Below are 12,381 nucleotides of genomic sequence, written 5' to 3'. Positions count from 1 at the left end.
AGACATCAGTTACTCAAACACAGAAGTGGCGGGTTTCTTCATAAGATGGAAAGTCGGCCAGTATGGTGCAACAAAAAGAACTATGTTTTATTTTTCACAATTCAAAAAGCTCATTTCATGTACTTTAGAAAATTCTATCCCAGCTCAGTTATGTTTATCTCTGGGAAGGTTCTCTGAGCTCTGGTATGACATGCTTTAATGACAAATGTGACTCCCGTATGTAGCACTCATCAAAGTTGGTCCAGCTAGAAGTGGAGGTAAATTAAAAGGAACATCTCCAAAGGGGCTTTTCTAATTTTGTCTGATTCCTTTATTTTTTTCCTTCATAGAATAAATATCTGTTGAGTGCCTGTAATGGGCTAAATCTATGGGATCTTAATCTTTAGGAAAGATTCCTTCTCCAGTCTCTTGAATTATATTGTAGGTAGTTCCTTTCTCACTTCCTCCCTAGGCTGACATACTTTCTTCATACACTTTGTTCCTCCTAAGAATTTAGCCCAATAGAAGATGTTCTGGACCTTAATACAGCTTACGGGTGTCAGTCAGTCAGTTCAGTCACTCAGTTGTGTCCGACTGTTTGTGATCCTATGAATCGCAGCATGCCAGGCCTCCCTGTCCATCACCAACTCCTGGAGTTCACACAAACTCATGTGCATCGAGTCAGTGATGGCCATCCAATCATCTCCTCCTCTGTCGTCCCCTTCTCCTCCTGCCCCCAATCCCTCCCAGCATCAGGGTCTTTTCCAATGAGTCAACTCTTCGCATGAGGTGGCCAAAGTATTGGAGTTTCAGCTTCAGCATCAGTCCTTCCAATGAACACCCAGGACTGATCTCCTTTAGGATGGACTGGTTGGATCTCCTTGCAGTCCAAGTGACTCTTAAGAGTCTTCTCCAACACAACAGTTCAAAAGCATCAATTCTTCAGAACTCAGCTTTCTTCACAATCCAACTCTCACATCCATACATGACCACTGGAAAAAACATAGCCTTGACTAGACGGCCCTTTGTTGGCAAAGCAATATCTCTGCTTTTCAATATGCTATCTAAGTTGGTCATAACTTTCCTTCCAAGGAGTAAGCGTCTTTTAATCTCATGGCTGCAGTCACCATCTGCAGTGATTTTGGAGCCCCCCAAAATAAAGTCTGACACTGTTTCCACTGCTTCCCTGTCTATTTGCCATGAAGTGATGGGACCAGATGCCATGATCTTAGTTTTCTGAATGTTGAGCTTTAAGCCAATTTTTTCACTCTCCTCTTTCACTTTCATCAAGAGGCTTCCATAAATGATAACTACTCTCTAACCAGATGGGAACAATGGAATTCCAAAACTGATATTATCCACTATACGCTGCTGCTGCTGCTGTGTTGCTCAGCTGTATCTGACTCTTTGAGACCCCATAGTCTGTAGCTCACCAGGCTCCTTTGTCCATGGGATTTCCCAGACAACAATACTGCAGTGGGTTGCCGTTTCCTTCTCCAGTTCCCAACCCAGGGATCAAACCCAGGTCTCCTGCACTGCAGGCAGATTCTTTACTGTCTGAGCCACCAGGGAAGCCCATCTATCATAGGATTATGATAGATAGCCCACCTATCATAGGATCTATCAAATCCCCAATTTGTTCTAAGTTTGCAGCTCCTAGGTCATATCTCATCTGAGAATTCATCATACTCTTAAGCTTGGTTGGTAAGATAAAAAGATATTCTTTTCAGTTCATAAAGAGTAGTTTAATTAAATCACCGTCAGTATCAACTCAGAAAGGAATTGCTTTCACCTGCATTGGGTACAAATGGTTTTTTCAGAGAACAAAAATCATCTTCAAATGTTTATCATCAGGGACCAGTTTCAATTTTTTCATACTTTCAAAACCCATGAAATAGTACTGATGCAGGCAATTTGGACAAACAAGCCTTCCAGTCCAATTATCTCAGATTTATACATTACAAGAAATTGTAATGAAAATTGCTTCCACAATTACAATTCTAAAAAAGATCTGAATTAATAGTATATAAAAGATATGTAAATGATAGTGAAGCCCCATTACACAGCAAGTAAATGCAGCAAATAATTTCTTGTTTCACAAGGCCCAGTAGAACAGTATAGAATAAAAACATGAAGAATTTTTTATAATACACCCACAGGAAATGTCTCTTGAGAAGCCAAAATAATCAAAATAAATTTGTTTCATGGATGGAAGGATTCCCCTCTGAGCCAGTAAGACTGTTTACTTTTTCATTGCTCTGAATTCCAGAAGTGTGAAATAACTAAGCCTTTAACATTCTTCCAAATGCATTTATTACTTCATTTTAAGTTTCCCCTCCCCCAATCTTGTCATTAACTAGTAAAAATTGCAAAGCCCTGGAAGGATCTGCAGATGGAAGGATATTTGGAATCTGCCCGGCCAGAGAGCTCTCAGCAAAGAATAAACAAGCATCTGTCTTCAATAGCATAAACTATGTTCTATTTAGAGAAAAAAGGCTGAGCTCCTAGATTCTTGAGTTTCTTCTCTTCAGTGCAAGTCTGTGATTTGCTGAATTTGTTCTTACTGGCTTTTTCCCAGCAAAGCTAGAATAAAATGACAAGAGTCCAACTGTAGTAGACATCTGTCAATTTTGCTGCCTGGAATTCACTCACATTTTCTAGTAAGTGTGTCCTGATTTCCTCTTTAAAGTCATCCTTTCCACCTAGTAATGAATTGGTGTCCTTATGAAGCCAATTCAATTCTCCCCCACATAATGTCCCTCCCCACCACGCCAGAGGTGGCCATGTGACTCAGGGCTGGGCCCAGCAGGCCACTGCATTTCCCTGTTATTGGTACAGAGTGGTCATGTGATCTAGGGGTGGGCACATTAGTCCACTTCATTTCCTTGTGATTGGTGCAGTGAGTCATGTGACCCAATCTGGGCTAACGAGAGATTTTCAATGCACTTCCAAGAATATGGCTTATCTTCTACCCTGGTCCCAAATCCTGAGTTGACTGTGGTGTGAGGGTTGGGCTGCTGCTGGCACATGCAGCTGGGACGGAAGCCCACATAAAGGAAAGCTCTGCCAGCTCAGGGAATTCCCTTTAGATAACTGTAGATGTAGGGGAGCCCAGGAAGATGGGAGGTGTCATTCCTGTTTTAATCACTTCAACATTTCACTCCCATGAGCACTGGGTCCATGGAGAATATTCCTCATGAACAAAAACTGCAATTCACTCAGCTACCCAAGATCTGGGACACTGGGGCCTTGACCAGAGATTTGCTTTGTTTCCTGTTTGCATGATGCCATAGAGTCCTTGGTGCTTCTTAGTCTCTGCACGTCAGAAACCTAAGTCGCTGCTGCAAAAGAGGAGGTATAATGGGTCAGATGTTTGTCAAGTTGTAGTTCTCAACTTTTGATGTGTATCCAAACCACCTGGAGGATGAGGAACAAATACAGAGGAGCCAGCCCTTTCCCACTTCACCATGGCTGGGCTCTGGATTACTTATTAGCACTCCGCCTGATGCTGATACACACCCAAGCTTGAGAATTGCTATTATAAAGAATAGAAATTTGGCCTGGTACTCAGATATCACCAGGGTCCTCTCTTTCTCTCAATCTCTCCAGTGGTCCATTTCTATCTTAGTGTTGCTTCCCAGGCTTCTCCTTCTTTGCACAGTCGAGGCCACCAGATGCTCTAAGGCCATAGCCTTTCAGCTCATGTTTCAAAGGGGGACAAAGAGTGTCTCAGTCCCTGCACTCATAATGTAGTCAGCCCTCCATGTCAGTGGATTCAACCAACCTTTGATCAAATTTCAGAAACCTTTTATGTAAGGGACTTGAGCATCTGTGGAGGACAGGAGGGTATTGGAACCCATCTCCTTATGGATACCGAGGTGACTGTGTAGAGTTCTAGGGGAAGCCTCTGGTTGCTCTGTCTTGGACCACATGCACATGCCTTTCAAGGAATAGGGACCTGCATCACTGCCCACCCCATGGGCCATGGGAAGGGGGAGGTGCTGTGGTTGGAAGCCTCCCCAGAACCTTAGAGAATGGGGAAGGCGTAGTTCCCCAAGAGAAGGAAAGCTGTGTCCAGAAGTGAGGGAGGAAGAGATGCTGGCTACAAAATATAGACTCCAAGCAGACAATTCTCCAAAGCCACAAGACTAAAAATACCTCCTGAGAGGAGTGATGTGGGGAATGGATGCCACTCAAGGACCTGGGGGCAGCTATTTATAGGTCAAAACAAAGGTGTTTTTATATCTTAAAAACCAATGTTTCTTTTACTTCTTTTTTATTTTTTTATTGAAGTATGGTTGATTTACAATGTAGCCCAGTCTCTGCTGTACAGCAAAGTGACAGTTTTTCACATATAGAGATTTTTTAAAATATTTTTTCCATTATGGTTTATCACAGGATATTGAATATAGTTCCCTGTGCTGCACAGTACGATCTTACTGTTTATGCATTCTCGTATACCAGTTTGCATCTGCTAATCGCAAACTCCCATTCCTGCCCTCCCCACCTCTGCTTCCCCCTGGCAACCACAGGTCTGTTCTCTCTGTCTGTGAGTCTGTTTCTGTTTCATGGATAAGTTCATTTGTGTCATATTTTAGATTTCCACATATAAATGATGTCATATGGCATTTGTCTTTCTCTTTTTTATTGTTTTTTAATTAATTTTTTAATTGAAAAATAGTTGCTTTACAAAATTTTGTTGTTTTCTATCAAACGTCAACATGAATCAGCCATAAGTGTACATATATCCTCTCCCTTTTGAACCTCCCTCCCATCTCCTTCCCCATCCCACCCCTCTAGATTGATACATAGCCCCTGTTTGAGTTTCCTGAGCCATACAGCAAAGTCCTGTTGGCTATCTATTTTACATACGGTAATGTAAGTTTCCACGATACTCTCTGCATACATCTCACCCTCTCCTCCTCTCTCCCTATGTCCATAAGTCTATTCTCTCTGTCTGTTTCTCCATTGCTGCCCTGCAAATAAATTCTTCAGTACCATTTTTCTAGATTCCGTATATATGCATTAGAATATCATATTTATCTTTCTCTTTATGACTTACTTCACTCTGTATAATAGGTTCTAGGTTCATCCACCTCATTGGAACTGACTCAAATTCATTCCTTTTTATGGCCAAGTAATATTCCATTGTGCATATGTACCACACTTCTTTATCCATTCATCTGTATTGCAGCACTATTTACAATAGCTAGAACATGGAAGCAACCTAGATGTCTTTTTCTTTTTGACTTGATTCACATAGTATGATAATCTCTGCTGCTGCTGCTGCTGCTGCTGCTGTTAAGTCGCTTCAGTCGTGTCCGACTCTGTGCGACCCCATAGACGGCAGCCCATCAGGCTCCCCTGTCCCTGGGATTCTCCAGGCAAGAACACTGGAGTGGGTTGCCACTGCCTTCTCCAATGAATGAAAGTGAAAAGTGAAAGTGAAGTCGCTCAGTCGTGTCCGACTCTTAGCGACCCCATGGACTGCAGCCTACCAGGCTCCTCCATCCATGGGATTTTCCAGGCAAGAGTACTGGAGTGGGGTGCCATTGCCTTCTCCAATGATAATCTCTAGTTGCATCCATTTGCTGCAAATGGCATTATTTTGTTCCCTTTTTATGGCTGAGTAGTATGCTGTTGTCGGAGAAGGCAAGGACAACCCACTCCAGTACTCTTGCCTGGAGAATCCCATGGATGGAGGAGCCTGGTAGGCTACAGTCCACGAGGTCGCTTAAGAGTCAGACACGACTGAGCGACTTCACTTTCACTTTTCACTTTCATGTATTGGAGAAGGAAATGGCAACCCACTCCAGTATTCTTGCCTGGAGAATCCCAGGGACAGAGGAAGCTGTTGGGCTGCCGTCTATGGGGTCACACAGAGTGGGACACGACTGACACAACTTAGCAGCAGCAGCAGCAGCAGTATGCTGTTGTATATATGTACCACATCTTTTTTATCCAATCATCTCTTGGTGGACATTTAGATTGTTTCATGTATTGGCTACTGTGAATAGTGCTGCTATGAACATAGGGATGCACGTATCTTTTTAAATTACAGTTTTGTCCAGGTATATACCCAGGAGTAGGATTGCTGTATCATACAGTCTATTTTTGGTTTTCTGAGGAACCTCCATACTGTTTTCCATAATGGCTTTACCAACTTACATTCCCACCAGTAGTATAGCAGGGTTCCCTTTTCTCCAACCCTCTCCAGCATTTTTAATAGACAATACTGTTCTTACTGATGCATCACTTCAGTTCAGTTCAGTCGCTCAGTCATATCTGACTCCTTGCGACCCCATGCATCACAGCACGCCAGGCCTCCCCATCCATCACCAACTCCCGGAGTTCACACAAACTCATGTCCAAAGAGGTGGTGATGCCATCCAGCCATCTCATCCTCTGTCGTCCCCTTCTCCTCCTGCCCCCAATCCCTCCCAGCACCAGGGTCTTTTCCAATGAGTCAGCTCTTCGCATGAGGTGGCCAAAGTATTGGAGTTTCAGCTTCAGCATCAGTCCTTCCAATGAACACCCAGGACTGATCTCCTTTAGGATGGACTGGTTGGATCTCCTTGCAGTCCAAGGGACTCTCAAGAGTCTTCTCCAACACCACAGTTCAAAAGCATCAATTCTTCGGCACTCAGCTTTCTTCACAGTCCAACTCTCACATGCATACATGACCACTAGAAAAACCATAGCCTGGACTAGACGGACCTTTGTTGGCAAAGCAATGTCTCTGCTTTTCAATATGCTATCTAGGTTGGTCATAACTTTCCTTCCAAGGAGTAAGCGTCTTTTAATTTCATGGCTGCAATCACTATCTGCAGTGATTTTGGAGCCCAGAAAAATAAAGTCTGACACTGTTTCCACTGTTTCCCCATCTATTTCCCATGAACTGATGGGACCAGATGCCATGATCTTCATTTACTGAATGTTGAGCTTTAAGCCAACTTTTTCACTCTCCTCTTTCACTTTCATCAAGAGGCTTTTTAGTTCCTCTTCACTTTCTGCCATAAGGATGGTGTCATTTGCATATCTGAGGTTATTGATATTTTTCACAGCAATCTTAATTCCAGCTTGTGCTTCTTCCAGCCCAGCGTTTCTCATGATGTACTCTGCATAGAAGTTAAATAAGCAGGGTGACAATATACAGCCTTGACGTACTCCTTTTCCTATTTGGAACCAGTCTGTTGTTCCATGTCCAGTTCTAACTGTTGCTTCCTGACCTGCATATAGGTTTCTCAAGAGGCAGGTCAGGTGGTCTGGTATGCCCATCTCTTTCAGAATTTTCCACAGTTTATTGTGATCCACACAGTCAAAGGCTTTGGCATAGTCAATAAAGCAGAAATAGATACTAATGCATACCTACTGAATATCTTCAGTCCTGAATATCATCTTATCAGCCACACTTCTAAAGTACAGCTTCTGGGCTTCTCTGGTGGTCCAGTGGTTAACAATCTGCCTGCCAACGTAGAAGACGCAGGTTTGATTCCTAGTCTGGGAAGATCCCACATGCCTTGGGGCAACTAAGCCTGTGGTCCACAACTACAGAACCCGTGCTCCACGAGAGAAGCCACCGCAATGAGAAAGAAGCCTGTGAATCGCAAAGACCTTCTCGCCCCAAGTAGAGAAAGCCCATTCACAGCAACGAAGACCCAGTGAACTCATAAATAAATAAATACATTTTTTTTAATTAAAAAAATAAAACAACAGGAAACATTCAAACAAAGGTATAGGTACCTCCCAGAGGTATGCTGTAACATGCTGCTGCTGCTGCTGCTGCTAAGTCACTTCAGTCATGTCCGACTCTGTGTGACCCCATAGACGGCAGCCCACCAGGCTCCCCAGTCCCTGGGATTCTCCAGGCAAGAACACTGGAGTGGGTTGCCATTTCCTTCTCCAATACATGAATGTGAAAAGTGAAAGGGAAGTTGCTCAGTCGTGTCTGACTCTTCACGACCCCATGGACTGTAGCCTACCAGGCTCCTCCGTCCATGGGATTTTCCAGGCAAGAGTACTGGCGTGGGATGCCATCACCTTCTCCCTGTAAAATGCTAGAAGTATGCAAAGCCTCTCTCTGGAGATCAATCTCACTCAAAGATTTGGGAGAGAAAACATTATTTGTACTTTAAAACAAATCTCATTATGTCTCAGAAGGGCATGTAGAACAGACCTAAATGTTTAGGATGAACATGGAATGTCAAGGAAGTTTGCAGGGAGGTTCCCTGACACAAAAGGTACTCTGTAGATAATACTGAAAAACATTGTCAGGGAAAGTGCAAAGTTGATATTTGTGTCCCTGTTATGCAGAAGGGGCCCTAGAGAGTTGAAGACTAACTAAAGCTGTGTGCTTCTGGGTAGGACAAGATTCATACCATCTGCCTGGGTCTGGGCCTCAGTGCTCTCTGCAATACCATGCTGTCTCCTTTTCATGTTTGTTCCTTACTGGTGTTATTTTTTTTTTTAATTTAATGTTAAGTGGAAAGAACATTGAATAATTGGATAGTTATCCTAAGTGAAAGGACTAATGGAAGAGAACTTTGGGTAAAGAAGGACATAGTATAGTTTTATAAAGGAATGGATGATTGTTCCTCCTCGGGAAGATCATTTCAAAGACCTATCATTGTCTGTTTCAAGGTTTAGAGGGGCCCACACCAAGGATGCCACAGAACAAAACATTTATCACATGGTGGAAATTTCAGAACCAGCAGCACGGGAAACTTTGACACGATCTTAACGGCTGTAATTCAACATGCTGGTCCAAACGCTCAAATTACATAATGATTGCATAAATATTTGAATTAAAATAACTGTCAACTAGTGAGGAATGAAATGGGTAAGATTAGTTGCCTCTACAGATTGCTATGGATGGAATGTTTTTGTCCCTCTCTGCCCCAGTTCATATATTGAAATCCTAATTCCCAATGTGATTGTATAAGAGGTGGAGCCTTGGGGGAGTAATTAGGTCATGAGAGTGGAACTTTCACGAATGGGATTAGTGCTCTTATAAAAAGAGACCCCAGAGAACTCTCCAGCCCTTTCCTGCTTGTGAGGACACAGCAAGAAGCTGGTCATCAATGAACCAGGAAATGGGCTGTCACCAGATACTGAATCATTTAGCACTTTGGTCTTGTATTTTTCAGCCTCTAGAACTGTGAGAAATAAATGGCTGTTGTTTAAGCCACTCAGTCAGTTAAGGGAAGCACACTGACTGAAACCGCCTACCCTGGTCAGGCCCTTTAGTAACCATTCGCATGAGTTGTTTTATGACAGGAGATCCTGGCAAGCCACCACCAACCAGAAGAGTTCGGGAAAGGTTGAAAGGAGACACTGCGTGTCCGTCCACTTCCCAGAATCCCTCTCACTAGCATCCATCTTGGCTGAGCGATGCATGCACCACCAGGAAAGACTCTGAATTAGAATGATTGGTCAAAGACAACCTGGAAACTAATCCCATCGCCATAAAACCCGAGACTGCAAGCCACGTGGCAGAGCAGTTCTCCTGGGTTCCCTTACCCTACTGCTCTCCACCCGGGTGCCCTTTCCCAATAAAATCTCTTGCTTTGTCAGCACATGTGTCTCCTCGGACAATTCATTTCTGAGTGTTAGACAACAGCCCAGTTTTGGGCCCTGGAAGGGGTCCCCCTTCCTGCAACAAGTCTACAGCAGTTTGTTAAGTGGCCTGAACAGACAGATCCTGGTCAGCTGAGGATTATTACATATCCCGCATATAGATTTGTGTTACAGATCTTGAATAAATGATGAGAGAGAATCAGGACTCTTTGGCTACTTTTATATTTAATTCTACTTCCACTGGCACTCTATAAACACAGGTTGAATGAATGAATGAATAATGCTTGCTTAAGGAAGAGTATTTCTAATCAAAACAGATTCACAGACATAGAAAACAAACTTATGGTTACCAAAGACGAAAGGAGAGGGAATAAATCAGGAGTTTGGGATTAACATATACACACTACTATATATAAAATAGATAAACAACAGGGACCTACTGTGTAGCACAGGGAATTATACTCAATATCTTATAATAATCCAGAGGGGAAAGAATCTGAAAAGGAATAGAAATATATGTGTGTGTGTGTGTGTGTGTGTGTATAATTGAATCATTTTGTCCTATACCTGAAACTAATACAACATTGTAAATACAACTATACTTTTTTTAAAAAAGGCATAGCAAATATCACTTTACAAATGATTCCTAATCCTTTTTAGTTCCTGGGAGTCGAAAGGGAAGACAGAGGATGAGATGGCTGGATGGCATCACTGACTCGATGGACGTGAGTCTGAGTGAACTCTGGGAGTTGGTGATGGACATGGAGGCCTGGCGTGCTGCGATTCAAGGGGTCGCAAAGAGTTGGACATGACTGAGTGACTGCACTGAACTGATGACCTTAAAAAAGAAAAGGATGCTTCCCTCCAATCTTCATTTGCATAAAACTGATGCTCTAAGAAGCCATTCACAAGTATAATGTGGCTTCAAGCCTTGCAGGGCACACTTCAGATGTCCCTGGAAGACAATGCAAGTCTGAGATCCACACACGGTGAACAAGAACATCAGAGTTTTTGTTGGAAATGGGGACACTAGTTTTTTATTCAGTCTCCGTATCGGTTCACAGAATTAGTAACACTTCCTTCTCTCTCCAGTATATCTCCATTTATAAAGTGCTGTGTGTGTAGTTTCACTTGACTCTGTCAATAATTGTGTATGGTGGGCAGAGCAGGTATCCCTGTCTCACAAAAATGCACTGCTTTCCTCTATTCACACAACACTTCTGACACTCGATTTTTTCCCACACTGAACAATTTTCCAATACCAGCTGGACATCCACAATTAAATTTAGTTCTAATATGAACCAGGGTTGGTACTGACCCTGCAAGTTAAAGGCTTAGCCCCACAAGACTGCCTCCCACTTTGTCACCAACGGCAAGCAGTAGGTCCCAAGCTTTCCTATAACTTCTGTCCAACTTGACTACAAATCAGAGGTTCCCACAATCCCCTTCTTGGGGTCACTCATTTGCCAGAATATCTCCCAGAACCCAGGAAGACAGTCCACTTACTCTTGCTGATTTGTTACCAAAAATATATTACAGGATAAAACTGACCAGACGAAGATGGTACGTAGGGTGTATCTGGAAGGATCCCATAGGCGTTTCTGTTCCCATGGTTATTGTGTGTAGATGTGTTCCTGCTCCTGCTGCTGCTGAGTCGCTTCAGTCGTGTCCGACTCTGTGCAACCCCATAGACGGCAGCCCACCAGGCTCCCCCGTCCCTGGGATTCTCCAGGCAAGAACACTGGAGTAGGTTGCCACTGCCTTCTCCAATGAATGAAAGTGAAAAGTGAAAGTGAAGTTGCTCAGTCATGTCTGACTCTTAGCGACCCCATGGACTGCAGTCCCACCAGGCTCCTCTGTCCATGGGATTTTCCAAGCAAGAGTACTGGAGTGGGGCTAACCCAAAAGGTTTCCGAAATCCACAACTTTGGCATGTTTATGGAGGCTTCCTCATGTAGGCATGATTATTAACTCCATTTCCCGTCCCTCTACCCTTCTGAAGAATGGAGTGTGGGCCTGAAAGTTTCAAGTTTCTGATCACGCCTTGGTCTTTCTGGTGACCCGACCCCATCCAGGAACCCACTCAGAGACACCTCATTAGAACAAAAGACACTCCTATCACCCAGGAAATTCTAAAGGATTTAGGAACTCTGTCAGATGCTCTTATCACTTAGGGAATGACAAGGGTTTAAGAGCTCTGTGTCAAGAAGCCAGGTCAAAGATCATTCTCCCTGCACCTCTACTTACAAGGGTTTTAGGAGATTTGTGTCAGGAACCAGGAGCAGAGATGGATATACATAAATATTTGTTTCTTATTATTTCACACCCTCATTTTCCACATGAAGAATTTAAATACCACAGTCACACAACCGTAAAGAAAAGCAAGGCACTCTGCTGACTGGCCTTGAAAGAAGCACTTCCCATTTTGCTCTGAGCTCTTCTTATCCCTCAGAGTTTAGGCAGATGGATCAGAAAACAGGTGGTCTTTTCTCAAGAATCGAAAAGCAGGAAAGGAGGAGAGATTTAGCCAGAGACCCAGGGTGCATCAGCATGTACACACTCATGGAGCTTCTGTAAGAACCTAGAGATGACTTCCAGGCACTGGTTCTCATTTCCTGACCAATCTCACTTCCAGGACTTATTCTAAGCTTCCATTTGTGGAAGCAGGAATTATGTCTCTAAGAAATTACACCCCTCAGCGGTGACACCCAAGAAGTCTTTTGGCTTCCTGTAGACCCTTCAAGAATAAATGGAAATTTGAAGGTGGATTTTGTTTTTGTAAACCTAAATTTTTCTAGTTCCAGCTGAAGCTGCAGTAAGGAAGTT

At 43.3% G+C, this 12,381-nt stretch overlaps 1 protein-coding gene across 1 annotated transcript in view; it reads right to left on the bottom strand.

The window, feature by feature from the left end:
- The window catches only part of FAM107B (family with sequence similarity 107 member B), a 221,651-nt gene that overhangs the window by 140,263 nt on the left and 69,007 nt on the right, over positions 1 to 12,381 (bottom strand). The gene's annotated exons all lie outside the window — the stretch shown is intronic.

This window comes from Bos indicus x Bos taurus, chromosome 13 (assembly GCF_003369695.1).
Source record: "Bos indicus x Bos taurus breed Angus x Brahman F1 hybrid chromosome 13, Bos_hybrid_MaternalHap_v2.0, whole genome shotgun sequence".
NCBI classification, from domain to species: domain Eukaryota; kingdom Metazoa; phylum Chordata; class Mammalia; order Artiodactyla; family Bovidae; genus Bos; species Bos indicus x Bos taurus.
This window is presented reverse-complemented; position numbering and strand designations above follow the sequence as displayed.